General features: G+C 38.9%; 1 protein-coding gene across 1 annotated transcript in view; it reads right to left on the bottom strand.

Moving 5' to 3' along the window:
* The window catches only part of ADGRL2 (adhesion G protein-coupled receptor L2), a 569912-nt gene that overhangs the window by 343203 nt on the left and 199698 nt on the right, over nucleotides 1-27011 (bottom strand). The window lies entirely within an intron of this gene.

The raw sequence follows: 27011 nt of genomic DNA, 5'->3' as shown, positions 1-27011 counted from the left end.
TCAAAGTACCCCTAAAGCAAGGGACACAGAACATTTATTTTATTAAGAGAACCCATGAGAATCAAGCATGCTACTCTATATGATAGCTGTTTGTTTAAATATAAAAATAAAAATTTTAATTATTAGAAAGTAAATTATTTTGTGCTTTCCTACAAGCATGCAACCCTCCCTTCCCCAGCACACTTTTTCCCCCCTCAATTTATGTTCCTGGAGATGTGTCATTTCATGCTTATTGGGTGCATAAACATGAAATCCCCTGGTATAATATTAAACGGCCACAGGAGGAATGCACATATTCCAGCATGAAAAGCTTATATCAACTCAACTCCAACAGATTCCTTTCCTTCTGATGCTGTCTCAGTGAATGAAAGGGAAGGTAGTATGTACCTTTAAGGAATTGTTACTTAAATTGTAGATTTGTGTCCTATGAATGTATATGGGGAAAGGGGTGTTGGTGTAGTGAGAATAAAGAGGGAAGAAATGAGAGCCAATAAACTCAAGAAGTGATAAATAACATAACTTTTATCATTGTCTGTTACTATCAAGAAATGACAACAGTACTAGCTACTAGCGTGTCTGGTGGAAAGTACTTGAACCATAACAATAGGGAAATTCTATGAGAAGGAGATTCTGGATGGAGTTCACTAATAAGGATGCTATGCAAAGGTTTGCAAAAAGAGCTTTCTAAGAGGATGGAAAAATGCTTCCCAAAAGCCCAAGGATGCAAATTGCCTTGGCCTGAATTTTAGTTTGGGATTCTCATAAGAGAACTTGAGATAAGGATAGGTTGTTTGTTTCGGAGGTAACCCCAGGAAGCACTAGAGAGGAAATGGAGAAAATGGACATGGAAAAGAAAGGGCAGCAAAGGCTATGTTATGAATGGGTCACTGGTCTAGATAACAGGGGCTCATTGCCCCTGAGGTGGAGTCCTTTTGTGGAGCCATGTGGACGGCACTGTAGAATTGTCCTTCCAGCAGGTGAGATTTAAATCCGTTTCCAGTGAGTAGTCAGTGGAGGGTTTTTAAGTGGAAAATGAACTGGGGATGTGCCTCAGTGGCAGACTGTGTGCCTTGGATCACAAATTAAAGACAAAGATAAAAATACATAAGCAAATAAAAGGAGTTGAGAAATGATCTGATATGATCAAGTTTTCGAAAGCTAAGTAAGTACAGTGGCCGGGAGATGATCATCAGGAGATGATCTATGGCCTGCTTGCGTAGACCTCAGGCACATAAGGCCGCTAGTTCAATTGCTTGAGGCCCCCATATGTGTCAAGTTTGATCCTGGCCATGATATTGTTTGTGCCTGGCAGCTCTGCTGTCTGTGATCCCTAGTGCCGTAAGTGAGTGTGGCCACACTAGAGTCAGGTGTGTGTGAACAGAATGATTGAGGGGAGTGAGCCCCAGTGAACACTGCAGTTAAAGTATGTCACTCTCAGGAAGACAAGATGTATGTGTCTTGAGCAAATGGACTAATGATTGGAACCCTTGTCAAGCATGCAACCCAGTGTGTGAGCACTGAAACCTGAGGTATGAATCCTGGCAAACACCACAGTGGAAAATATGCAAGGATCACAACCAAGTAGAGTGTCTTCTGGAAATCTCAATGGTATTAAAAGAGATAAGAGAAAGGGGTGGGAAATTTAGATCCATTGATTTTTTTTTCTACAGACATGGACTTGTAAGGAGACAGGTTGGAAGATGGATTTAGTTAGTGCTATATAATCCAGGCAAGAGATCAAAGTCAGTTGCATTCAGTGGTAGATTTTAGACAAGGCATAGTTATCACAATTGATTACATCTCCCATCTGAAAAACATTTTATTTAACCTGATAGTCAGATCACTTTCAGTTCTCTAACCCTTGAGGGTTCTTGTCCAACATTCTAGCTTGGAAAGACCTAGGGCTTAGTTCTAGGCTATTTTTTCCATCTTTGCATATTCCACAGGCAAATTTATATAATTGATAACTTTGAAGGCCACTGGAACCCATGAGTCTTATAAATATTTACCTCTAGCCCAGACATTTCTCTTGAACTCCACGTTGTTTACGTCACTTGCCCCTTGAGGGTCTGATTAACCTCTCAATCCTCACATAGAAAACCAAACCAAACCAAAACAAAACAAAACACCAACTGAACTCTCAATTCCATTCCCCTCATCCTTGCAAATGTACAGATTAGAATCATGGCAGTGAAGCTGGCAGAAGTGGTTGATTGATAAATGATTTTGTAGGTCGAGCCAAAAAATCTTTATAATGGATTAGATAGGATGAACTCCAGAGAGGAGTCTTAAAATGGCAACTCAGTTTTGACTTGAATAACTGGGTAGGTGTTGATGCCATTCACTGAAATGGGACAGACAGTTGTTCTGTTTTAACTACTTTCAGTCTAACATGCTTTTTAGGCATCCGAATGGGATGTGTGAGCCACAGGAGTTTCCATCTGAAGTTGAGATTCAATCAGCTAGATCTATTTAAGAAGCCAAATGAGGATTTCACAAGGAGGTAACCCATATAAATGCTGTTTCTCTCTATGTGGAGATGACACAGACTGGAAGTGGGGGTGTGGGAAATGGTGGGAAAATGGAGGACAAACTTTACCTCTGTGGGGAGGTTCATTAATGAAAACCAGGCAGGGTTTAAATCCAGTGTATAGAAACGACCATTGTATAGAACTGGAAATATAGGTTTGTTCCACTTTGCAAATGAGTCACACTCCTGCTTCCAATACTAGAACTTTGGGGGGGTGGGTGGTGGGAATGGGGGCTGGGGTAATACCTTATTGTGCTCAGGACTTTCTCCAGACTCTGTTTGCAGGCCCAGGGATCAGTCCTGATGCTGCTCTGGAAACCATATGTGATATAAGGGATTGAATCCAAGCCAGTTGGCCACATAAGGTTGTTAGTGTAAACTTATCCTTTCTACTAACTCTCTGGCCCACAAATGGTAGACTTAAATTCAAACACACTTTACATATTTATTTGTTTTTTTTAAGTATTGTTGTATTAAAATTTTTTTTCTCTTGACTTCTAATGAGCATAATGTGTCCCCTCAAGTCATTTCAATTAAAAATGCCTGTCTGGCTTCAATGTGCAGAAAGGTAGAAAAAAAGAGAAATGAAAGAATCTGGGGGATGATTCAGAAAATCTGACGCCTGATGATGATGTCCTCTTTTCCTAGCACAAAGAATCTTAAGGTCCTGAGGATAGCTCAGAAACTAGAGTGCCTACATTGCAAGCCTGAGGTGGCATGTTCAGTCCCCAGGGTCACCCATGTGTGCCAAGCATGGTCCCTACAACTCTTTTGTCTTGACTCTCTGGTGCCACAAGCATATGTGATATCAGGCACACAGGTCAGTGTGTACAAGCACTTCAGCTAACGATGTGCCTCACTGAGGCCAGCAGTGTGGCTCCCCCTTCATCTTTTTAATTTTAGATCCTAACAACACCTATTTTAGACTCTGCTCCTAGAAAATCTGACCCATGATATGAAAGTGTCAGATTATTATGTAAAATACACGTATTTATATGCATATGTATATGGGCATGTATACACAATTTAATAAATATTTATCTTGCTCTATGTTAATAAATGCATTTACATTTTGTTCCAGTATAAAAGTAAACATACTCACTTATCCACTCATCCATCCATTCATTCAGCAATATGTTTAGTGCCCTTTCTGACCTACACACTCTTTTCTGTTCTATTTGACAGGGAAAAATAGTGAAAAAGTTTATATTTAGAATATAAAATTTAAATTTTACCTGCCAAATAGAGGCTGATACATTGCACTATATTCTAGTATTTTATATCATGTCAGATCCTTTTAAAAACAAATACTGTGTGTGACCAACTAAATTGATTTAATGACATATTTGAGAGTTGTAACAATAGGAAAATATTGTCTTGGTAATACCAGATTTTGTTTTGTAATTTTAAGGATGCTCTTTCCATAACTTTAGACATTCAGTACGATATATTTAATGCCAAGAGAAAAATATGTAACTGACATATGCATGATATTATTGCCTCCTTCCTTGAAGGCTATAATTCACATCTATTTTATTAGTATTTCTTTTCAAAATACCCTTTTTATCTTCTTCAACTAGAGTCAATGAATGAAGCTTTTGCCCTATGTCTAAACTGTCAAGGTCTCTAAGAGAAAATGTGCTTTAAAGAAGTAGGAGTTAATGGTCACTCTTGCACTATAAATTCTATTGGCAGATACTCCACTAGCTGGTAGATATAAGGATGACTTTCTCCTTGAAAACTCTAATGAGACTTGGGAATAATATACAATCTGTGATTCAGGAACTATCCTCTAAATGTAAGAGCTTTTAAGCAATCTTAAAGCCTTCCCTCAAATAAATCACATTATTTCCTTGCATTTCTTTGAGAAGTAAAGCTATTTAATACAGGTAATACATATTTGTGAGAAAAGAGAGCTTTCTTTTTTGAGCCTAATTTTTTTTCTTGAGGAGAGGTTATGACATATGTTTGTCATTTGATTGATTTAGAAATGAGGTATACTGCTTCCCACAATTACTCTCTGGAGAGGGGGTTGGAAAGATCAGGACTGAAGCAGTTGTGAATGCTGGAAAGAAAACACTTTTCTAAGCATGTCTGGATTTAAATACTAATTCCACTGGACAAATAGGTGGCATGGCACAAACTTATGAATTTTAGTACCTTATCTATAAAATAGGATCATAATCCTATTTTAACAGGATTGTTGTGAAGAATGAAAAATGCAATGCTTGGATCTTTGTCACTCAGTGTATAGTAAATGTTGATTTACATTAGTCAAATGGAGATGTTTAGCTAGCCTGGCAAGAAACTATGAGAAAATCTTCTGATTGCTTAAAATATCTATTGAGACTTCTTAATCCAGTGACAGCTCCGAGGAGTCAAATATGATGAGGCCTTGATTCCGAACATCTTCCAAGATTCAGTCTAGGAATTGCCTTCAGAATGTGCTTTGTTAGAATCATGTTTCTAATTGTTACTCAGTATTCAGATTCATCTCCATGAATCTGAAAGCTGAATCTCCACCTTTTTCGTCAAGCTTCTAACTCAAGATTTTGGGATGACTCCAAAAGCCCCACTTACCCATAAAAGCTTAGCTATAAGAAAAAATGTGATGCAGGACCTACCTGAAGGCATCATTGAAAGAGGAACTTCAAAAATGCTGTGATTCAACTAACATTGTTTAACTATCAGCTTGACTGCAAAGAAGATTTAAACAACTGATAGTTATCCTCATAAACTAGCCTAGGATAACTTCCAACTGCCAGGATCAAAGAGCACTCCAGGCCAGGGTCAGACTGAAGAATCTTGTGGTAGGCTGAGGCCAAGGATGTTAAAGTTTGGGAGTTTGTGACAGATAATCTGGTTTCAGTGTCTCCCTCAAGGCTCCACGCTCGGAATCTGTCTTCATTGAAATGTGGCTGTTCTGAGAGTTCAGTCTGGTTCAAGCCCTCTGCTTACTGGTTTAAATATGTCCTTGCTTCTTAGCGTCTGTTTTTGCTCAGAATGAAACAGTTCAGTGAGGATCACAGGAAAAGTTACTTAAACTTTCTCAGCCCCTCTTTCCTCAGATGGAAATTGAAAGTAATAATAGTACATTGTAGAGAGATTACATGTGCTAATAAAAGTAAAGTGCTTAATGGGGTGCCTGGCACATTGTAAACTTGCAATAAATTATTGCCCATATTACTATAATTCCTCAGAGTTAAATATAGACCAATGCTCAGCTCAACGCCCAGGAAAACCAGCTCAATGGAAGCCTTTCCCTTTAGGATGGTTGCTAGAAAATATTAGTGCTGTAGAAAATCTCTTAGAGTGTCCACGGTTCAGAATACAGGAGAAGAGAAAGCTGTTAAGGATACCAGCACTGTAGCACTGTAGCATTGTCATCCCATTGTTCATTGTTTTGCTGGAGCTGGCACCATTAATGTCTCCATTGTGAGACTTGTTGTTACTGTTTTTGGCATATTGAACACGCCATGGGTAGCTTGCCAGGCTCTGCTGTGCGGGCGGGATACTCTCGGTAGCTTGCTGGGCTCTCCGAGAGGGATGGAGGAATCAAACCCGGGGCAGCCGTGTGCAAGGCAAATGCCCAACCAGCTGTGCTATCACTACAGTCTAAGGATACCAGACAGGTTTGAAATACATTGTAAATACCTTTTTCTTTTATTAAAAATTATTTTTCCTTTTTGGGTCACACCCGGCAATGCACAGGGGTTACTCCTGGCTCTGCACTCAGGAATTACCCCTGGCGGTGCTCAGGGGACCATATAGAATGCTGGGAATTGAACCCAGTTGGCCGAGTGCAAGGCAAACACTCTACTCCTCGCTGTGCTATAGCTCCAGCCCCTTTTATTTAAAAATTTTAACCTGGGGGGTGTGTCCCAAGTGGTGTTCAGAAAGCCCCAAGGTAACATCGGGTGATTTTCAGCAATTGTGTGGCAGTTCAATATAAGGGCACGAGGATGTAGAGTTTCTCAGCCCTGTAGAGCCTGGGATTATCTGGATCACCCTGTTGGTGGTGGACAGGGGCCTCCAGGGCTGCACTGGGTGATGCTCCATGTACCATATGATGCTTACTGGGGATCAACCCAGGTTGGGTCTATATGAAGAATGTGCTCTAACGACTATACTACCACCAGGTCCTCTGAGAATCTTCTTAAATGATCACGTATTATAGTCACAATTGCTATGGAAGCATGAATTTTCATTTTCATGACTTCTGAACTGATTATCCATGTATAAACTAGTAATATTAAAAGAACAAATCCTCTGACATGGTATATGTATCTGATTTGGTGTCACTATGACAACATATCGAAGTAAAAGGAATAGTTATCCTTTCCCCCATTTTTCATTCAGCTCCTGCTCTTTCCCACCCACCCATGCCCTTCACTCCTTTGGTGTTAATGAGTGTGTAAAGCATCATTAAACTGTATAACTGCCAGCTTCCCCTTCCTACCTGTAAAGTACAGGTACAAATGCTTCCCTTTGCATATCAGCAAATATTTATTAAGTGCCCGCTTGCATGCACTAGGCGAAGACTGAAGGAGCTTTTTCATGAACCATCTAGTCCAGAGACCTTGGAGGTTTCCATTGGTCCACTCACTCCCCTAGCCCATTTTTTCATGTTACAATGACCAATTTTTCAGCTAAATTTTCTATTTCAGTTTTTACATGCTTTAAATCATGATAACACTGGTCCAATCTTTATAGCTTAAATGAAAATATATAGCAGGTCATTACAGCGACAGTTCCCTGGGCATAAAATGACTACTTTGGTCTTTGGTGACACTGGTTAATATTTGGAATTTCCTATTCAAGGGGTGAGAAAGAGGGGAGCACTTCTTGGGAAGTAGCACTAGCAAACTGTTCTAGAAAGCCATCTGTCACTGAGGAGGTGTGGCAGGGTGTTTAAAGCAACTATGTTTTGGGTCTCAAATTCTTGCAGCCTAACCCAATTTTCATTCATTCAGGGTGGAGGTCTCACTTGGCCTTGTTATTGTGTCATAGCAAAAAAAAAAAAAATAAAAACAAAAACAAAACAGACAAGATTGCTCCAGGCTAATCATCCTTCAAAGGCAAATGAAAGAGTAAAAATTCCTCCTTGGCAGTTTAAAAACTTTTTTGTTTTTTTAAATAAAGGACTTTTTATGGGGCTGGAGAGAGCACAGCGGGTAGGGCGTTTGCCTTGCATTCGGCCAACCTGGGTTCGATTCCCAGCATCCTATATGGTCCCCTGAGCAACGCCAGGAGTAATTCCTGAGTGTATGAGCCAGGAGTGACCCCTGTACATCGCCGGATGTGACCCAAAAATAAATAAACAAATAAATAAATAAATGAACAAAGAACTTTTTAAGTGTATATAGACTCCAGTTCATCTCCTGTATGAAATGTCATTTTTGCAAGGTATTTTTTGCTTTTTAGATTGTTACTGGCAATACAAAAAGATAGTTGCAGGTGGAGTGTGGTTTTAGTTTTACTAGGAACTGTTTGGTGCTGGTTGTTGCTGTTTCTCAACTTTTAGGTAACAGTACCTCCAAAATCCAGACTAACCTCTATCCTAACTACATAGATTTGGCAGCTCTGAACTTTCTTTCCATTAGTAAAATACCACTGATAGCTGCTCCAGTCCTTAAAGATTGGAGAAAATTGACAGTTATACAGAAATGATAGAGTATCTTATGAAACAGTTCTTTATTCATTAACCCTAAGAAGGAAAACACTTGAAATAACTCGGAAAAAATTACTTATTTTCCTGATCATCCAACATGTCAACTATTTCTCTTTAGTCGAGTGTCAAATATTCTGTTACCAAAATCTATTTTTACAAATAGGGGCAAGGTAATTTAGAGGAGAAAGGGAGGTAGGAAAAAGGAGAGGGGTGAGGGAGAAGAGGAAGAAGGGAGGGAGGGAAAGTGTGAGAACAGGATGTGTCTCCCACCAGCATTTCTATGCTCTTTATATTGTCATTAGTTTTTCTCCTGATAAGCATTCTGCCTCATTCAGGCAATATATTACACTGAAGAATCGGTTTCATTTAACTCTCCAGTGTCTCGGTTTCTTTATCCTTTAAATGATGATAATGCTTGTTCTGCTTCATACTGAAGGTGTTAGGATTAATAGTATATTATAGATAAAAATGTTTTGAGCTCCCCAGAAAGACACAATACAAAGTATTCCTATTGTCATCCTTGTCACCGAAGATATTCCGTACTTCCCCTTTCCTGCTTCATAGATTCCTAGAGACTAGTCAAGGTAGTAAGAGTTCTGTGATAGATATAAAATAATAAAGCAGCAGAAGGACTCAAAGTTTTTCTAATTTATCCCTTTGTTTTTCATGCAGAATTGGCAGTGGAGCTTGGAGACATGAAGTGACTTTGGGAGAGTGATGACATAGTTCCTGATGAGTTTCTTCAACTTTGAGTGATTTTTCAAGACATAGATGTCATGTCTATCTCCTTGTTAGTGGTTTGTATCATCGATATTTGGACTACAATCTGTTATCTAAGGTTTCTAAAATCAGCACCTCTCTGTCTCTGGCCAGTGTGTCTTTCAATCTCATGCATTTTGTACTTTGGGGCCATACCTGAAAGTGCTCAGGGCTTACTCCTGGCTCTGCACTCAGGGATCAGTCCTGGCAGTGCTGGGGGGAGCAGATGGGGTACCAGGCATCCACCCTGTGTCAGCTGTGTGTAAGGCAAGTGCCCTATTCATTGTACGCACTGTGCCCTACCCACAGGCTCTGGCCCTGTTTTTATAATTCTTATGATATACAAGATTAGATTCTGAGAGCTGACATAATAAAATGCTACAATTTATCAAGTTTAAGATGAGAAATTTATTCTCTTAAATTCTGTCCAGTAAAAATCTGAAATTGAGATTTTAGTAGGCTTTATTTTCTTTGAAGTTTCTAGGAAATAATCTTCCTTGCCACTTCCCACCTTATTTCACTACATAATCATTGCATGCCACTCCCCTTTCTTTTCAGTACTGCACTGTAGCACTGTTGTTCATCTATTTGCTCTAGTGGGCACCAGTAATGTCGCAATTGTGAAACTTGTTGTTACTGTTTTTGGCATATTGAATACGCCACGGGTAGTTTGTCAGGATCTGCTATGCGGGAGGGATCCTCTCAGTAGCTTGCCGGGCTCTCCGAGAGGGACGGAGGAATCATACCCGGGTTGGCTTCGTGCAGTACACACACACACACACACACACACACATACACACACCCAAAATTTCACATTAATGGTTGCACCCCAGCTTTTTTCTAAAACAAGGCATAATATCTATAATAGGTGAGCAGTGAAACACGGTAGCATCTATTAACCTCTGCAATTCTTGACTTTGCTTCACTTGCTGTGGTGTCATTCCAGTTTTTGACTCTTTCATTACGTGACCTACTTCTCTGTATCTATCTGTCTTCAAGTCTTTTTAAAAGTCATTAGGGCTGGGGCTTGAGCAATAGCACAGCAGGTAGGGTGTTTGCCTTGCACGCGGCTGACCCGGGTTCCATTCCTAGCATCCCATATGGTCCCCTGAGCACCGCCAGGGGTAATTCCTGAATGCATGAGCCAGGAGTAATCCCTAAGCATCTCCGGGTGTGACCCAAAAAAACAATAACAAAAAAAAAAAAAACAAAAAAAAATGTCATTAGTGCTGGAGTGATAGCATGGAGAGTAGGGCGTTTGCCTTGCACGTGACCTACCCAGGTTCGATTCCCAGCATCCCATATGGCCCCCTGAGCACCACCAGTAGTAATTCCTGAGTGCAGAGCCAGGAGTAACCCTTGTGCGTTGTTGCGTGTGACCAAAAAGCAAAGTAAATAAATAAATAAATAAATAAAAGTCATTGTGTTTAGTCCCACCCTAATGCAGTATCATGCCATCTGAACATGGTTTATGTACACAAAGACTGTATTTCTAGATAAGATCCAATTCATTGATACCTGGGTTTCGGATTTTAGCCTCTGTTTTAGGAAGATAAGCTTGAACCCATAATAATGATTCACTCTTGTAAGAAAATCAGCTTCATCAGTCTTTAGATGAACTCATTTCTGTCAATGGTGTCACTGACCTCGAAGTATCCCAGGTCAGAAAATAAAATTTAAAAAAAGTCTTCTTGGGGCCAGCAGATAGTATAATAGACAGTGATTGTTCTGCTTGTGACTGACCAGGATTTGATCCCTAGCACTACTAAGAGTAATTCCTGAGTGGTGCTGGGTTTGGCCGCCAAATCAGAAATACATAAGTAAGTGTCATCTACTTCACATATGTTCTAAATTCAGTTTACCATGAATTTCTGATATTTTCCCCTTTGAAATAGCAATTAATGAATTTTATTGTTCATTGCCAGCACATTAGTTATGGGTCAAACCCTTAATTACATTTAGGTTTTAATGGTTTTAGACACTCTTGCTCTCTTTTTGGAAGGGACCCCATTGATGCTCAGTACTTCATCCTGACTCTGCACTCAGAAATAACTCTTGGCGGTGCTCGGAGGACCATAGGGGACATCTGGGGATCGAACCCAGGTAGAACTCATGCAAGACAAGCACCCTACCTTTTGTGCTATCTTTTTGGCCCAGTAAGTCTCTCTTTTTAATAATCCCTTACTACTCTAAGTGTTACCCAAACACTGGGAGCACCGTTATCTGCTACTAGTGTGGCAGAAACAAAAAATTTTGATCCCACCCTAGATGTTATTCTGATGCTGAATTTAGAATCTGAATAAGATCACGAGGCAAGAAAATTCTTATATTAATTTGAAGCCTAACATTGTTCAGATCATAATTTCCACTTAATATATCACAATACCAGTCTTATCTGAAGTTTTAAGTATTTTAAAATTCTAGACCTATCCAGATGATAAAATAAATCAAATGTTCAAAGTCAGATATTATATATGAAAATAATATTTCATATAAAAAACAAAAATTTTATTTTATTTTTCAAACAAAAATTGATATTTAAGATCAGTAAATTACCTGAAAAAAGCATGCAAGTTAGATTGTTAATTAGAAAATGCTGGTTCTACTTATTTCAACATAATAAAGGTCATTTGTGACAAACCCACAGTTAACATCATATTTAATGTTGAGAGGTTAAATGTTTTTTCCTCTAATATTAGGGACAGGGCATGTATGTACCTACTCACTAACCCCATTCCAGAGAGTACTAGGAGTCTCAATTAGAAAAACCAGGCAAGAAAAATAGAAAAAAAAATCTAAGAATTATGTAGTACATGGATTTTTATCCTTACTTAGAACCACAAACACTGAAAAAAGTATCAGAACTGGAAAGGAAGAAATAAAATTGCTTCAATTGGCCAAGGACAGTATTTATAAAATAGGGAAAATCTTCAAGGCTCAATCAAAATGTTATCTCCAAACAATGCATTTAATAAATTTTAAGGAGATAAAACTAGCATATATAAATCAGAACCATATCTATATGCCAACAAAACATTTCTGAAATAAAACTAAATAAATACATTCCATTAAGAACACTAAGATATTTAGGAGCAAATTCATTTAAGAAGGTGAAAGAACTCAACGCTGAAAGCTATTAGATTGATAATATAAAAGATGATGATTTAAATAAATGTAAAGATATCCTATGTAAAGATATCCTATGTTCATGAATTGGAATAAACACTACCAAAGTCATCTACTCAGTTGGCAGTCCTTATCAAGATTCCAACGTCATTTTTTACAGATGTTGAAATATTTTTTTTCTGAAATTCATCTGGAACCACAAAAGACCTCAAACAGTCGAATAAGTAATAAGAGAATAATACAAAATATTTCAATCTTCTTATCTTAAGCTTTACTACAAAGTTAATGTCATCAATATGATGCTGGCGTTAACAACTAGAACAACGGAAAGAATTAAGAACCAAGAGATAAACCCAAGTATTTATGTTAATTTATGTTTGACAAGGAAAGCAAGAATACTCACTGGAGGAAAGACATAAATAGTGCTAGTGTTATTAGATATTCAACATGTTAAAAATGAAACTAAACTCTGTTATTTTGCACCACTCATAAAAATGAACTCAAGATGAATAAAAACATTTGCAAGACCTAAAGTCATGAAATTCTCAGAAATCAAAAACAAAAAAGAGTGGGACTAAAATAAACTGTACAGCTAAAGAGGACATCAAGAAAATGAAGAGAAATATTATTTGCAAACCATATATCCTAAAAAAATTAATATCCCAAACTATAAAAAGTCATATGACTCACTGGCAAGATGCCCCAAGTAACCCATTTAAAAAATGACCAAAGAATCAAATAGACATTTTCCAAAGAAGATATATAAAATCAATAGAAAAATGAGAAGATGCTCATGCCATGAGTTTCTAGGGAGATGAAAATGACATCACTCCATGCCTGTTAGAAAGATCATCAAAAGGAGAAATTGTGGCATTAGTATGTTGGAAAGGAAACCACTGGAAGAATGTTTGCACATTTGCTATAGGAAATAATATGGAGAATTCTCAAAACATTAAAAGCAGAAATGTTTATATGAGAGAGTAATTTCATTTCTCATGAGATCTCTGAAGGAAATGGAAATACCAACTTGAAAAGAAATCTGCACCCCCTGTATGTACAAAAGTATATACTAATTGCAAAGGCGGAAGTGAGGGAGTCAAGCTCTGATTTTGATCCAGATTTCCATAAAATTTTGTCCTTCTGTTTGTTTACAATTATTTTCTATACCACCAGGAATATACAAAAGTCATTGCTAACTTTCTTGCTGCATAGTTACTGTAAGGCTTGTGACTTGAATCATTTATTATCTTACATATCTGTAGACTTGAAGTCCACACACGGTTTATGTGAATCTCCTACATTGGATCTGAAGAGGTTCTAATCTGGCAACTGGCTAAACTGCATCTTTATATGGAAACTCAACTAAAGAAGAATTCACATCCAAGCCATTTAGGTTTTTGGAAAAATTCATCTCCCTGCAGCTGTGTGATTGAAAGCTCTGGTTTCTCATATCAGCTGGGTGCTTCAGGACTAAGTTGCCATCTGCAATTCCCTGCCACATAGTTCTCTCCTTAGGGAGTTAACAACATTTCTACATGTCTAGTAGGAAAATGTCTTCTAGTCTACGAAGACAGACTCATAGATGGGAATGAGATGTCAACAAGGTTACATGGACTATTAGCTAGAGTCAAGGTAGAGTCTTGCTCACAGTTAAGGACAGAGCCAGTTATACTACTAGGACATGGAAAGCAAAGAAAATATCTTGGAAATTTGTTAACCACACAAAGCCAAGCATACCAAACGTATTCCAGAAATAATCAGAGAAACCAAGAACAAAAGACTTCACTCCAAAGTACAATCTCAGTCATTTTCTAGATGGCTAAACTGGAGAATATGTTTTAGTACTCAGGAACCTGCAAAACCTACAAAAGAATAGTTAAAATCACCAAAATTACCACCATAAAGGGTAAAAAGACACAGCAGCCTACCTGAACCTTTTGGGAATTCTCATGTAAATTTAGGACTATGACTACAGTATTCCATTTTTCCAAGTTACATTGCAGTGTTTTTTTAAAAATTTGTTCTTTTATTTTGGATGCAAAAAAATCCATTTTTAAAAATTTCTTTAAAAAATGTTTTCGTTGGACATGGGGGTCTCCCGGTGGACAGTTCCACAATGAAATTGACCACATCATATTCAATTGAAGGTTTTGCCTGACTGATGTTGCTGTTGTCCCAAAATTTCAAATGGGATCGGACCACTGTCTCCTTTGTGCAAAATTCTACTTCACAAAGCAGGGAGAAAGGACTGCAAAATTTAAGTTTAAGAAGAGAACTCCCAGAATGACCACCAACTGGGAGCTCTTTGGCACTATTGCGGCAATAAGGGAAGATGCCATTGTTGAGAACATCCACGAGGAATATGATTGCCTGGTTCAGCACCTCCATGACTGTGGGAAGAATGCCGAGAGTGGTAAAGCCACAAACAGACGCCTGTCTTTGGAAACTCTTGAGCTCATTTGCCAACACGTTTTGGCACGAGCCTTAGGCAATCACAAGCTAACGTTCAAAGTCACAAAGCTGTGCAGAGAAGCGATAAAGGAAGACCTCAAAGAGAGAAAAGCAGCAATGTTGGCCGATGCGGCAGAAGCCAGGAAAAGTATTCACAACACCTGCCTGTCGTTCGCCAACTACAAGACCAAGATGACTGCCCTCCGACGTCCTGATGGATCTATCACATCTTCCAGAAGGGCAATGGAAAAGGTTATTCATGACTTCTACTCAGATCTCTTTGATAGCCATGTCCATGTGCCCGCATATCAAATTCTGCAAGATGGACACGTCGTTCCCGTCGTCCTCTGTTCCGAAATCCGACACACTATTTCATCGGTAAAGACTCGTACAGCACCTGGTCCTGACAAGGTCAGACCTGAATACCTCAAGAATCTGCTGCAAGTACTCGTCAATACACTGGCTCGGCTCTTCACATGCTTCCTGCGGAATGCAAGTTTCCATCCCAATGGAAAACCAGCAGGACCGTTGTGTTGTACAAGAAGGGAGACATCCACAAAATCAGTAACTATTGTCCAATCTGCCTGTTGTCCGTCATCTACAAATTATTCACTCGAGTCATCCTGAATAGAATAGGCAGTACACTCGATGAAGGACAACAATGAGAGTAAGCAGGGTTCCAAAAAGGATTCAGCACAATTGAACATGTCCACATGGTAACCAAGCTCATTGAAGTTTCGAGAGAGTTCAAGATGCCACTCTGTCTAATGTTCATCGATTTAAAGAAGGTCTTTGATTCTGTTGAGGCTGAAGCAATCATTGAAGGCCTAACCAAACAGGGCGTTCAAACTCAGTACATCAAGATCCTTCACGAGCTGTATTACGGATTCACCACCAGGATTTCATCATTCTACAAGGAAGTGAACATGGACTAAAAGAGAGGGGTTCGGCAGAGTGATACCATTTCACCAAAACTCTTCAGTGCCACCCTCGAGAACATCATGGAATGACTGGAATGGGAAGGAATGGGAGTGAAGATGGACGGTCGGCAACTACACCATCCCTGCTTCACTGATGACATCGTTCTTATAACACCAAACATTAGCCAAGCGGCACAAATGCTGGCTGACTTTGACCACGAGTGTGGAAAGGTCGGACTGCAGCTGAATCTCACCAAAACAATGTTAATGAAAAACAAACTAGTCCCTTATGTTCCATTTGCTCTCAACAGAATGAACATCTCCAAATGCAGCAGCTATGTGTACCTGGGTCAAGAACTCAACATGAGGAGCGACTTGGTGCCAGAACTGCGTGGAGGAAGAGAGCAGCGTGGAATGCCTTCAAGAGCGTTGAAGAAGTGATTAAGAGGATGAAGAACCTCTGGCTCTGGGCACATATTTTTGACTCCAGCATTCTTCCTGCACTAACATACACCTCAGAAACCTGGGCCCTACGAAGATAGGATGAGAATACTATTTGGGTATCCTAAAGAGGAATCAAAAGAGCTATGCTTGGAGTTTCATGTTTCACTCAAGTGAGAGAAGGAATCCAGAGTTCTGACCTCTGTTGAAGAATGAGAATCAGGGATGCTGTCTTGTTTGCCAAGGCATCGAAAATCAGATGGGCCGGACATGTAATGCAATTTAGAGACAACCGCTGGACTAGAGCTGTTACCGACTGGATTCCACGGGATGCCAAAACACCGTGTGGCCGCCCACCAACGAGATGGTCAGACTTCTTTATCAAAATCCTGAATGGATGGTTTGAGGCTCTTCATGTTCCTGGAGCGAGCAGATACCATTTGGCTACACTAGCACACAACAGGGATGAATAGAGACATTACTGGTGCCCGCTTGAGCAAATTGGAGATCAACAGGATGACAAGTGATACAAGTGACAAGTGATACAAGTTTTATTTTGGACCCACACCTAGTAGTATTCAGGGCTTACTCTTGCTCAAGGATCACTCCTACTGGTGCCTGGGGGCCATAGGAGGTGCTGGGGATTGAGCTCAGGTAAGCCATGTGCAAGGAAAGCACATTTCTCAGTGTACTATATCTATGGCCCCTACTGCAGATTTTAATGTGCTTTTACAGGCTCCCTAACAACTGGAAGGCCTTATCTTTTTCCACTCACATATTTAAAGGATAAATGAGCCTTCTCTACTTCAATTTTCATATGAATCCTTTGCTGAATAATCCAGTGTACTCCATTTGGATATTTACTTATAAACATCACCACTCACATTAGCAATTTTTTGAGATCTCTTCCATATCTGCTTTGTATTTTTCTTTCTTCAAGGACAGAAATCTTTCATGTTATTAAAAAGCACCTTCTGGGCATTTTTAGTTTATTAATTGGCTCAAATCAGAAAATAGAGAATGTAGTATAGATACTCCATTTCCGTAGTAGTAATTAGCTTGGATGTAGAAAACCATTGCTGAGAACTGTCCAGGGAAAGCATATGTTAGAGTGGAGTATTTCTAAACTTTAGATGTTCATAAAAAATGACTTCCCCCCCACATTAGTCTATTTCTTTTTTTTCTCAAATCAAAATGTATTAAGAATCTCAATATCAGACCTGAATGCACAAGTTACATTGAGGGAAAAAAGTCGAACTAGAGGCATCTTCAATGATTCAGTGACACTGACCACAAAAACTAAAATAAACAAAAATAAACAAATGGTACTACATCAAATGAAGAAATTTCTGAGCCAAAAAAGAAACAATAACCAGCATAAAAACCAACCCACAGTCTGAGAGGAAATATTTGCACATCACTCAGCTCACAATGGATTAGCACCCAAAATACATGTATCCACTTGGTAGAGTGTTGAAAGGAAAAATGAGAAACCCCAAGCCAACTCCACCAAAATATAAGGACAAGAGATGAGCATAAACTTTCTCAAAGAAGACACATATGACCAATAGATATATGAAAAAATGCTCTGCGAAACTTATCATCAGGGAAATACAAATAAAAACAACAATGAGATATTCTTTCATAACATATGACACAGTGAGACTAGTCTATTTCTTACATCATAATTTATATAACATTTTAAATTGCATCTGCTTTGAACTCAACCTAAATAGTACCCATGAAACAATGTATTGCACATGCTAGTTATAGGTTTTATATATTTAATTTCGCATGAAAATATGCAATGTTTGGGACCAGAGCAATAGTACAGCAGGTGGAGCCTTGCATGCAGCCAACCTGGGTTCGATCCCAACCACTCCATGTGATCAACCGAGCACAACCAGGAGTAATTCCTGAATGTAGAGCCAGGAGTAACCTCTGAACATTGTCAGATGAGACCTAAAAGCTAAGAAGTCACAAAAAAAGCAATGTTCAATGTAAGGACTGCTTATGTGACACATACAGTTATTTTCCTTATCACTGGGAATATACAACCAGAGATTTTGCAACTTGTTAGGAGTTATTTGTACAAAGGAAAACATTTTTAATCTCCAAAACTGTTTCTGCCTCTTCAGACCTGGATTTTCTAGGTTCTGAAATACAGAATAACTAAAATAACAGTAATAATATTTAGTACTATGTGCAAGTGCCTGACAAAGTTCTAAGTATTTTATATCTATTCATTTTAATGTTTCTTAAGAAACTTAGAAATGAGACTAAAGTACAGAAAAAATTGGGCAACTTGCTTAAGGTCATACTTTTCTTAGAAAGGGTTAGGGTTAAACCTAGAGTTTAACTCTAATGTCTGTACCCTTAACTATTTCCTACATCCTTTCCCTGGTTTAATCTGCTGTTCAGAAGATTAAATGCAAAACAAAACATACATATATATAACACAGACACCCCTCATAATCTAGCAACAAACCCAATTTATAGAAATAATTCAATACAATTTAATGATTTCCCTAGAAGATCTATATTGGCATATTTAATCCTTCCAGAGGGATCACAACATGGTATTATATCAATCTCTAATCCTTTGACTGAATGCATCTAATAACTCTCATTGAGACAGCTAAGAAAGCTTCAGACAACTTTCGGGGAGGGAGGGGTAGTGAGCAGAAATGCATCTGATTCGAGGAATTTTACATTGATCTCTGACACAACAAAGGTGGTTTAAATTGACTTTCCCGAAAGTTTGCAGGTCATGAAGACCAATTAGTTGCTATGGTGTCAATAAGTGCAAATTGCTTTAGATTGTTGGTGAATAGGGAAATCTCCACTGGGTCAGTGCCCAGGGCAATGAGGTACTCAGGGCACTGCAGGTGGTTTGGAGGCAGACATTAAAAAAAGAATCCAAAACTCTGTTGGGCTTCTGCAGTCCACCCATAAACTGTGACCTGTTCATGTTTCTTCCGCCTGTGTGTGCAAGCCAAGATATTGATGTAAACCAATGCATCTTTGTGTGATGTAGATTAATTTCATTTTAGGTAGTATATTCTCTTTAGATACCATCTAGCAATTGGTATTAGGCAGTCCTGGAAGGTCTGATAGTCCATAAAACATCAGGACACAGTTAATTAATTTTCCTTCTTGCCAGTTTTTGTTTTAAAGCACTTCATTTAAAGTTAACAGAAAAGAAAATATCTGTATAAATGTCTGAGTTGAAATGTGGAAACCAAATGTTCAACCTTTTAAAAAAAAATCAGAGCTGAACCTAGACATGCCATTATGTTCGAGTAACAACTAAAAAAAAAATTAAAAAGCTTCTCCAAATTAATGATGCATACACTGTCACAATAAACAGAGTTAACTGAGATCATTAAAAGTATTTTTATTCAGTTATTAAGATAAAGTGTCACTGTTGAGAATGATTATCATGAACTTCCGCAGATAGCACAGAGAGCAGAACACCTTGTCTTTGTAAAAACATAACTATATCCAACAATTGCAACATGTTTTATTCATATGGTGTTTATGTCTGGATATGTCCAAGCTATTTGCTAGGTGAACAGTCACACTTGATAGATCCAAGAGGGAATTTCTTGGTACAATGAACAAAAAGAGCTATTTTGTTCTTGTGCTCCAACCTCAGACCAAGGGGAAAAAAAAAAAACTGTCATAAAAATATGGTCACCTTTCTGCCTTTAAAACTGTGCTGGTGCCTGGGGAAGGATTCTTACAATGTAAAAAGAATTGGTGACATTACATGGGAAACTTTCTGTTCTTCCTCTTGTAATAGTCAATCTTGTTTAGATAGCTGCCTCCGCTGTGGACAGGGAGCCGTGTATTATGAGTGGTAGGAAGGGATTCAGGGCAAGGCATCCACCCAAACTATTATATGGTGACAAGACACTGATTTTGTACTAAAACTTTACTATTTAAGTCTTGTTTTAGATGCTCTGCTATAATCAAATACCTATGTCAAGTGCCATAATCCAAACTACCTATGATAAAAATAAATCACTTAATATACCTATTTAATGGCCTTCTATTCTCCTTGCCTTGTCTGTGCTGTGAAAACAAAGATATGTGCCTTATAATTGGAAAAGAAAACAAGCGACATAGCATTTAACAACAAAGCTTTTTGTTACGTGGCTGTTAAAATTCAGCAATTGAAAATAAAAGAAGGCCATAACCAAGGGGAAGTTCCATAACCAACTAAGGTTATGCTCTGGGGTGTTGCTCCATCCACATTTCAAGGGTAACTTTAGGTCACCATCAGAAATAAGAGTGGGTGGAATTTTTTTAGCTGTTCATTTTCGTTTCAGTGACCCTAGCAAAGGGCTACTTACTGAAGTGTGTTTGTTTGTGGAGGTAATTCCACAAGGAATATTTTAGATTATGCTACAGGAATGGTGCTTGCCATGAAAAAAACCCACTTAAAGAAACACTGACATAACAATTTCAGCTCTGCTCCCTGCCTAGCACAATCAAGAAATGGAGTTAGTTCTCCAAAAGGAAAAGATTTTTTTTTTTTTTTGGTGTGGGTGGTGTGCCCTGCAGCTGTAACACAGTTGTAAATTCATGATTATTTACATCTCAGATGGAGATCAAGTACTCAAAAGCATAAACAGAAAATGAAAAACTAGGGCTATTACCTAGGTCTAGAAAAAAAAAAAAAACTGCTCAGCTGGCCATGTGGGACGTTCGCAGAAGACACCCCAAGTACAAGTACCCCGAGTGCAGGTACCTGCAAGTACTAAGTAGCAGTTTGCTTGCTGTTTTTCCACAAATCATGTAGATGGAGGTTCAGTAAAGTTGCTCTGGAAGTGATGGTCTGACCTCTTTGAAAACTAGAATTGGGTGCTAATGAGTAGGCAGACTCAGAAAGAAAGTGAAAGGGCTCACGGTGCTGGAGACAGAATTAGTAGCTTTATCGAATACTGCACTGGAGGCAAATTGACCTTAAAGAATGAAAAACTAGAATCTTACAACTTCTCCGAAAATTCCTCTAACTTCACTGAGCTGAATATAAAGAGAAAGGACCTGGTAAAGAGAAATTGACCCCAATTGGGCAATCAGTAGCCAGAAATAGCCACTTTGCAAGAGTCCAAATAGAATAGATGAATTCAGATGACTAGCAATGGAGGCAGCTTCCCTGCTTTCTGCACTTGCTATCTTCTGTGAAAGAGAGGCATAAGCATGTCTTACCTTATTTTTTTGTCAGAAAACCATGAAAATTCATTTAAAGTTTTTTCAGGGAGCCTGTCGGAGTTGTCAAGGGTGTGACTCAAATATATTGAGTGGTTTAGAGTAGGCCTTGCCATGCTTGAGCTAGCCAGTCTCCAGGGCAAGACCCTAGATGGTGACAAAGAAGATTCTAGTAGTTTCTAAGGTGGCCCAGGGTTTTTTTCAGGTCTTTACAGTAGGTGAAAGCAGGTAAGAATGAGAAATGGGTACACAGTGACAGAAGCATGCATGTGGTGGGGTCGTTGGTACATGCAGTTGGAAGTGTTCTTCTTTGAAACTCCATCTGAGTCAAGCGAAGGCACATTTGTAAGTGAACCACTCTCAAGGGTGCATATTGAATGTTGGGATTCTTCAGATATTCTTTCCAATGCCAGCCTTTCAGATCTTTTGCTGGTTCCTAAAGCAGTGCCTGATTTTTAAATGTGGCCTTAAGTGTTTGTGAGGCAAGGGGCTAAATGAGAAAGCAAAATATAGAAACCAAGCTGAGAAAGATTGCAGTATTTTGTGTTTACTGCTTTTTGTTTACTGATCTCATATTTAGAGCTGCCTCTTGCAATGGGAATAAGCCTTTCCCCTTTCCTACACACCCTTACGCACTTCCTTTCTTCTGTGTCCGTGAACCCTGACCTGAAGAACTTCCTGCAGAACCAGAATCTAGGAGAACTGGAGGTAGAGTTGAGAGCTGGAGAGTCAGATGTGACCTGAAATCTTTTGAATAACTTTTATTAACTTATTATTTTTTTTCTATTTCAGTTTTACATCACTGTATCACTGTCATTCCATTGCTCATCGATTTGCTCCAGCAGGCACCAGTAACATCTCCATTGTGAGACTTGTTAATATTTTTGGCATATCGAATATGGCACGGGGAGCTTGCCAGGCTCTGCCATGCAAGCGAGATACTCTCGGTAGCTTGCCGGGCTCTCTGAGAGGGACAGAGGAATGGAACCCGGGTCAGCTTCGTGCAAGACAAATGCCGTACCCGCTGTGCTATGGCTCCAGTCCAAAAGCTTGAAAAAGAAATCTCTGGGCCACTGGGAAAGACTTTTCTTCTCTAGATTTAGGAAAGGATGACATGCATTCTGAATGCAGACAAGATCGGGCTCCTTCAGGGTGGTATGACCATAGACTGTGGTCCGAATTCAGAAGCCAATCCCTCTAATGTACACACAGACATATTCTCCAATTACTATACTATGAAGTGAGGAGATGGATTAGAGCACTCCATTATGGCATTTGCATTAAAGGGTACATGGGGGCAAGAAGCCACTTATTTATGTGTACCTTATCAAGAAACATCTATTTTGGATTCCATCTCTGTGCCCCTATGGGGTATTAAATCAAGATGTCCAAACCTCACAGGACCAAATTCAAGGGCCTTGGTCTTGCCTCATTAAAGAGAAAACATTTGTCTATTTATCTTGTTCACAGATATGAACTAAAGGGTACGTAGGAAGTTTCAAGGAGTTTAGAGGTATTCTGCCAATAACAATCAACATATTGAACTAGGTGGTAGTGTTCAGGGAGGGAAGTGCCAGAGGCAGTGATGGGTCTGGTTTTATTTAGCGCATTTAATAATGATCTGGAAGACAGAGAAAACACATTAAAATCACAGATTATACTAAATTGGCAGGTGGTGTAAACACAAACGAGGGCAAACAAAAGGATATAAAGAATTTAGAACAGAAATGAGATTCCATCAGAAAAAAAAATGTGCGTTCACATCTGTGCAAAGTATCTTAAATCAGCAATGGAAATTGTTTTAAAAATCATTTAGCACAGAAAACGTTCCTAGGCATTGCTCACATTTTGTGAGTGCTCACCCCTCCCCATCCCTGGCTGTTTTTATTTCCTTGACTTATCTAGTGTCTTCTTATCATTTGAAAACACGAATCTGATGATGTAACTGCTTAAAAATTTTTGCAAGTTCTAGGTTCACTAAAAAACGGAGTCTCAGTTCCTTAGGTCTGTTGGACACCCCCTTCACTATTTTTTGTCTAGTTCCAACCTCATTTTTACTTGTGTCACTGTTCTGCAATACTTATTGCATCCAAGCTGAATTATTTGCTGCTCTGTGAATGCATTGTACCTTATTACTAATCACACCATCTGCTTTAAGCTCTACTCCTTGCTCTTTTCTGTGTATTCTCCATATGACCTTCAAGATTTAATGGTGGCTTCACCTCCTTCACAAGCTTTTCTGCACAAAGATAATCATGCCCCTGATTTGGGTTTGGTAACTTCCTGGGCACTGCTGTTACACCCATGGCCCACATTTCTAACATAGCCAGTTGAACATCATATGCCTATATTTATCGAGCACTTAATTATTTTCCAGTCTGTGTAATGCATTTCCATGTATTGTAATCATCATGGCAACCTGAGGAGTCAAGTATAAGGTCTCATATGTACATGAGGAAATTTTATATTAGGTCACGTAACTTGCCCAACACTGTGTAGACAGTAAGTGACAGAACCAGATTTGTATTGCTTGTAAAGTCGTACTTTTAAAATTATGCTATCAAAATAATTTTTTTTTTGTCTGTTGCCCTGCTTGTGTAAACTTCTTGAGGACAGGGACCATGAACTGTTTACCTAACATCTGTAGAACTGGATTCAATCTATCCATAGTTGCATGGAATATACCAGTCAATAGCAACACTGGTTAATTGATATTTATTGAGTACTAATTATACTAATTATGGACTATCATGTCTCACTCAAGTGAGAGAAGGAATATGGAGTTCTGACCTCCATCAATGGCCCAGGATCAGGGACACTGCCTTGTTTGCCAATGCATCGAAAATCGGACATGTAATGTGATTTGAGACAACCGCTGGACTAGAGCTGTTACTGATTGGATTCCACAGGACATCAAAAGAATGCCTGGCTGCCCACCTATGAGATGGTCAGACTTCTTCGTCAAGACCCTGAATGAATGGTTTGATGCTCTTCATGTTCCTGGAGTGAGAAGACGCCATTTGGCTACACTAGCATGTGACAGGGACAAATGGAGATGTTACTGGTGCCTGCTCAAGCAAATTGATGAGCAGCAGGATGACAAGTGATACAAGTGACAAGTGAATTATGTTAAACAATTTACTTTTATGTTGGATGCATATTCACAATACATTGCAGAACAAATAATTTTAGTTTATATTGGAGAAGCCAAGATTTAAAAGGGTTGACAATTTCAAAAATAGCTCTAGCTCCAAAGTCTTTCTTTGTTCTTTGCTATTTTATATTTGGGGCACTCCTGGCAGTGCTCAGAGCTTACTCATGGTTCTTCACTCAAGAATCACTCTTAAAGCTCAGGGGACCATAAGAGATACCGGGATCAAAGTTTGGCGAATTATATGCAAGGCAAATGCCCTGCCCACCATACTATTGCTTTGGCCTCAGTTTTCACTTTTTTAAAATATACCTTTCTGCATTTCTACTTGAGAGAAAAATAAGCATAAACTAGCTTTAAGATTCTCCACCTCACACCAAATAATTGCCAATGAACCTCAAAGAACTTTAATACATGGCATACTAGTAGATGCATAAATGTAGTCCGCTAATTTTTGTTATTTTTGATCTGCTTTATTTGAGACTATTGCAATTCACGCTAACACTTAGTCTCATAGTACTTGTTTATTTCTGTTGTTGAATAGAACATAGAGTTCTAAAGTAGAGCTTCTAATCTTTATACAAAAGGAACTACAATTTATTTAGTATGTATTACAATTTATTTAATTTACAAAGCTTCTAGATTGATATAAAAGGGATACAATTGTTTATTGTAAGACCACTAGTAGGAAAAGATAGGATATTGCTGCAGACAACTTTAGTATATTTCTTATCAAACCCAAAATAGATTTGCTAGGTTTGATAGAAGAAAGTGACAGAAGAATGAGTAGTTTTGAATAATGGTCTCTTGACTAGCCTGCTCTACAGATTAGATATGTCATTTTAGAGCATTAGTTCCCCTCTCATAAATTCTCTCAAAGATCACTTTCTCTCATCCCACCTACACACACATATGCACTGATGACAGTTGCATAAATCCATAACTAAAAACTGGATTCATTTATTCAACTATGCTTCTTAACTACCACCAAGTCCTATTATATCTTTGTGTTCAAATATATGCAAACGTTTTCCATGTCTTCCCCCTTACTATCTCTATCTTCCTTCCCCAATATTACCTTAAATTTGGTCACCAAGATATGTAGACTTTTCTTTTTTCTTTTTTTTTAAAGTTATAACTTTTTAAAAAAATTTAATTAATTTTTTTAATTTAGTGAATCACCATTAGGGAAGATATGTAGACTTTTCCTGAAAGCAATGTAGAACCATATGAAAGGTAGATTAAATCAGAATATATGTTGCATAAATAAAGTGCCACAGTGATTCTTTTTCTTCCAAATTTTAATGTCTTATTAAAATTATCCGGGCTGGAACGATAGCACAGGGGGTAGGACGTTTGCTTGCACATGGCCAACCCGGGTTCAATTCCTTCGTCCCTCTTGGAGAGCCCAGCAAGTTAACGAGAGTATCCCACCCATACGGCAGAGCCTGGCAAGCTACCCATGGCATATTCGATATGCCAAAAACAGTAACAAGTCTCACGATGGAGATGTTACTGGTGCCCACTTTTGCAAATCGATGAGCAACGGGATGACAGTGATACAGTGACAGGTCACCATACTCTTTTTTTAAACAGCAACAAGTTTTTTAGTGGTTTCAAAGAATTGGATTCCTTTGTTTGAAACTTGCTGACTTCCCCCCACCTCACCTCCCCACCTTCAAATCAATTCTCATTAAGCAGAACAACTTGCTTTTTTCGTATAAAATTTTTTTTTGCTATCGGGGCCACACAAAATGGTATTCAGGGGCTGTGAAGTGCCAGGGACTCAAGCCAGGGTCTTGCCCATGCAAAGCATATGTGCTCCACACTTGAGCTATGTCCTCTGCTCCAGAGAAAACTCTTGAAAATCTAAATGCCCTGTAACTTCCTAAAACAAGGCCACCAGTCTCTAAAGGATTTGGAATAAAACCCAAATTCTAGGCCATACTCGACTAGGCAGTGTCAGCTGCTGATGGGCAAGATGGGGCCCAGTCAGATGGTGCTGCTAACCCCATTAACTAGAGGTATGAGATTTCAGTGACGTGGCGCGCAGGAGATCTTGGGAAGGTGGGTGTTACCGGCACTCTCCCCACGCAGATGAGAACTTGAGCAGCCACACACACAAAACGGCTCCTCTGCTCCTTAAATACTATGATTCTGGAGGGCTTCTAATCACTTTTGGCACCCAGCGGCTTCTTACAGAAATGCATCAAGACTATGAACTGAGCTACAACCACAGGCCGCCCAGGGAGGGGAAAGGTTTTTCTCTCTCGGCCTTGTCTTTCAGTAACTTCTGGCAGAAATCTCTCTGGACTTAATTCCTAAAATATCAGAAATCCAAAACCTCATATATTCTTCACTCTCAGCAATGGAAAGCAAATTATCAAATGATGCCTTTTTAGCAGGTTTGATTTTTTCGGGATAATTCTAAATAATAATAGTGAGTCCTCTGTTGAAATATTGAATGTATTCAAAGTATAGAGAGAGTAAAGTGAAGATCATTAGCCATTCAGGTGGGGGGTGTGTGGGAGGGCGGTATATCGGGTTCTTGGTGGTGAAACACGTGCTCTGGTGAAGGGATGGGGGTTTAATCATTATATGACTGAGACTTAAACCTGAAAGTTTTGTAACATTTTTCACGGTGATTCAAAAAAATAAAAATTAAAAAAAAAAGATGGTGCTGTTAAAGCACACATTTCTGTGGCTACCAGCATCATACCTTGCAGTTAAGGGAAGCGTGTAGTG

The sequence above is a fragment of the Sorex araneus genome, chromosome 5 (assembly GCF_027595985.1).
Source record: "Sorex araneus isolate mSorAra2 chromosome 5, mSorAra2.pri, whole genome shotgun sequence".
Lineage (NCBI taxonomy): Eukaryota > Metazoa > Chordata > Mammalia > Eulipotyphla > Soricidae > Sorex > Sorex araneus.
Note: the sequence above shows the minus strand (reverse complement) of the source record. Positions and strands in the feature narration are given on the sequence as shown.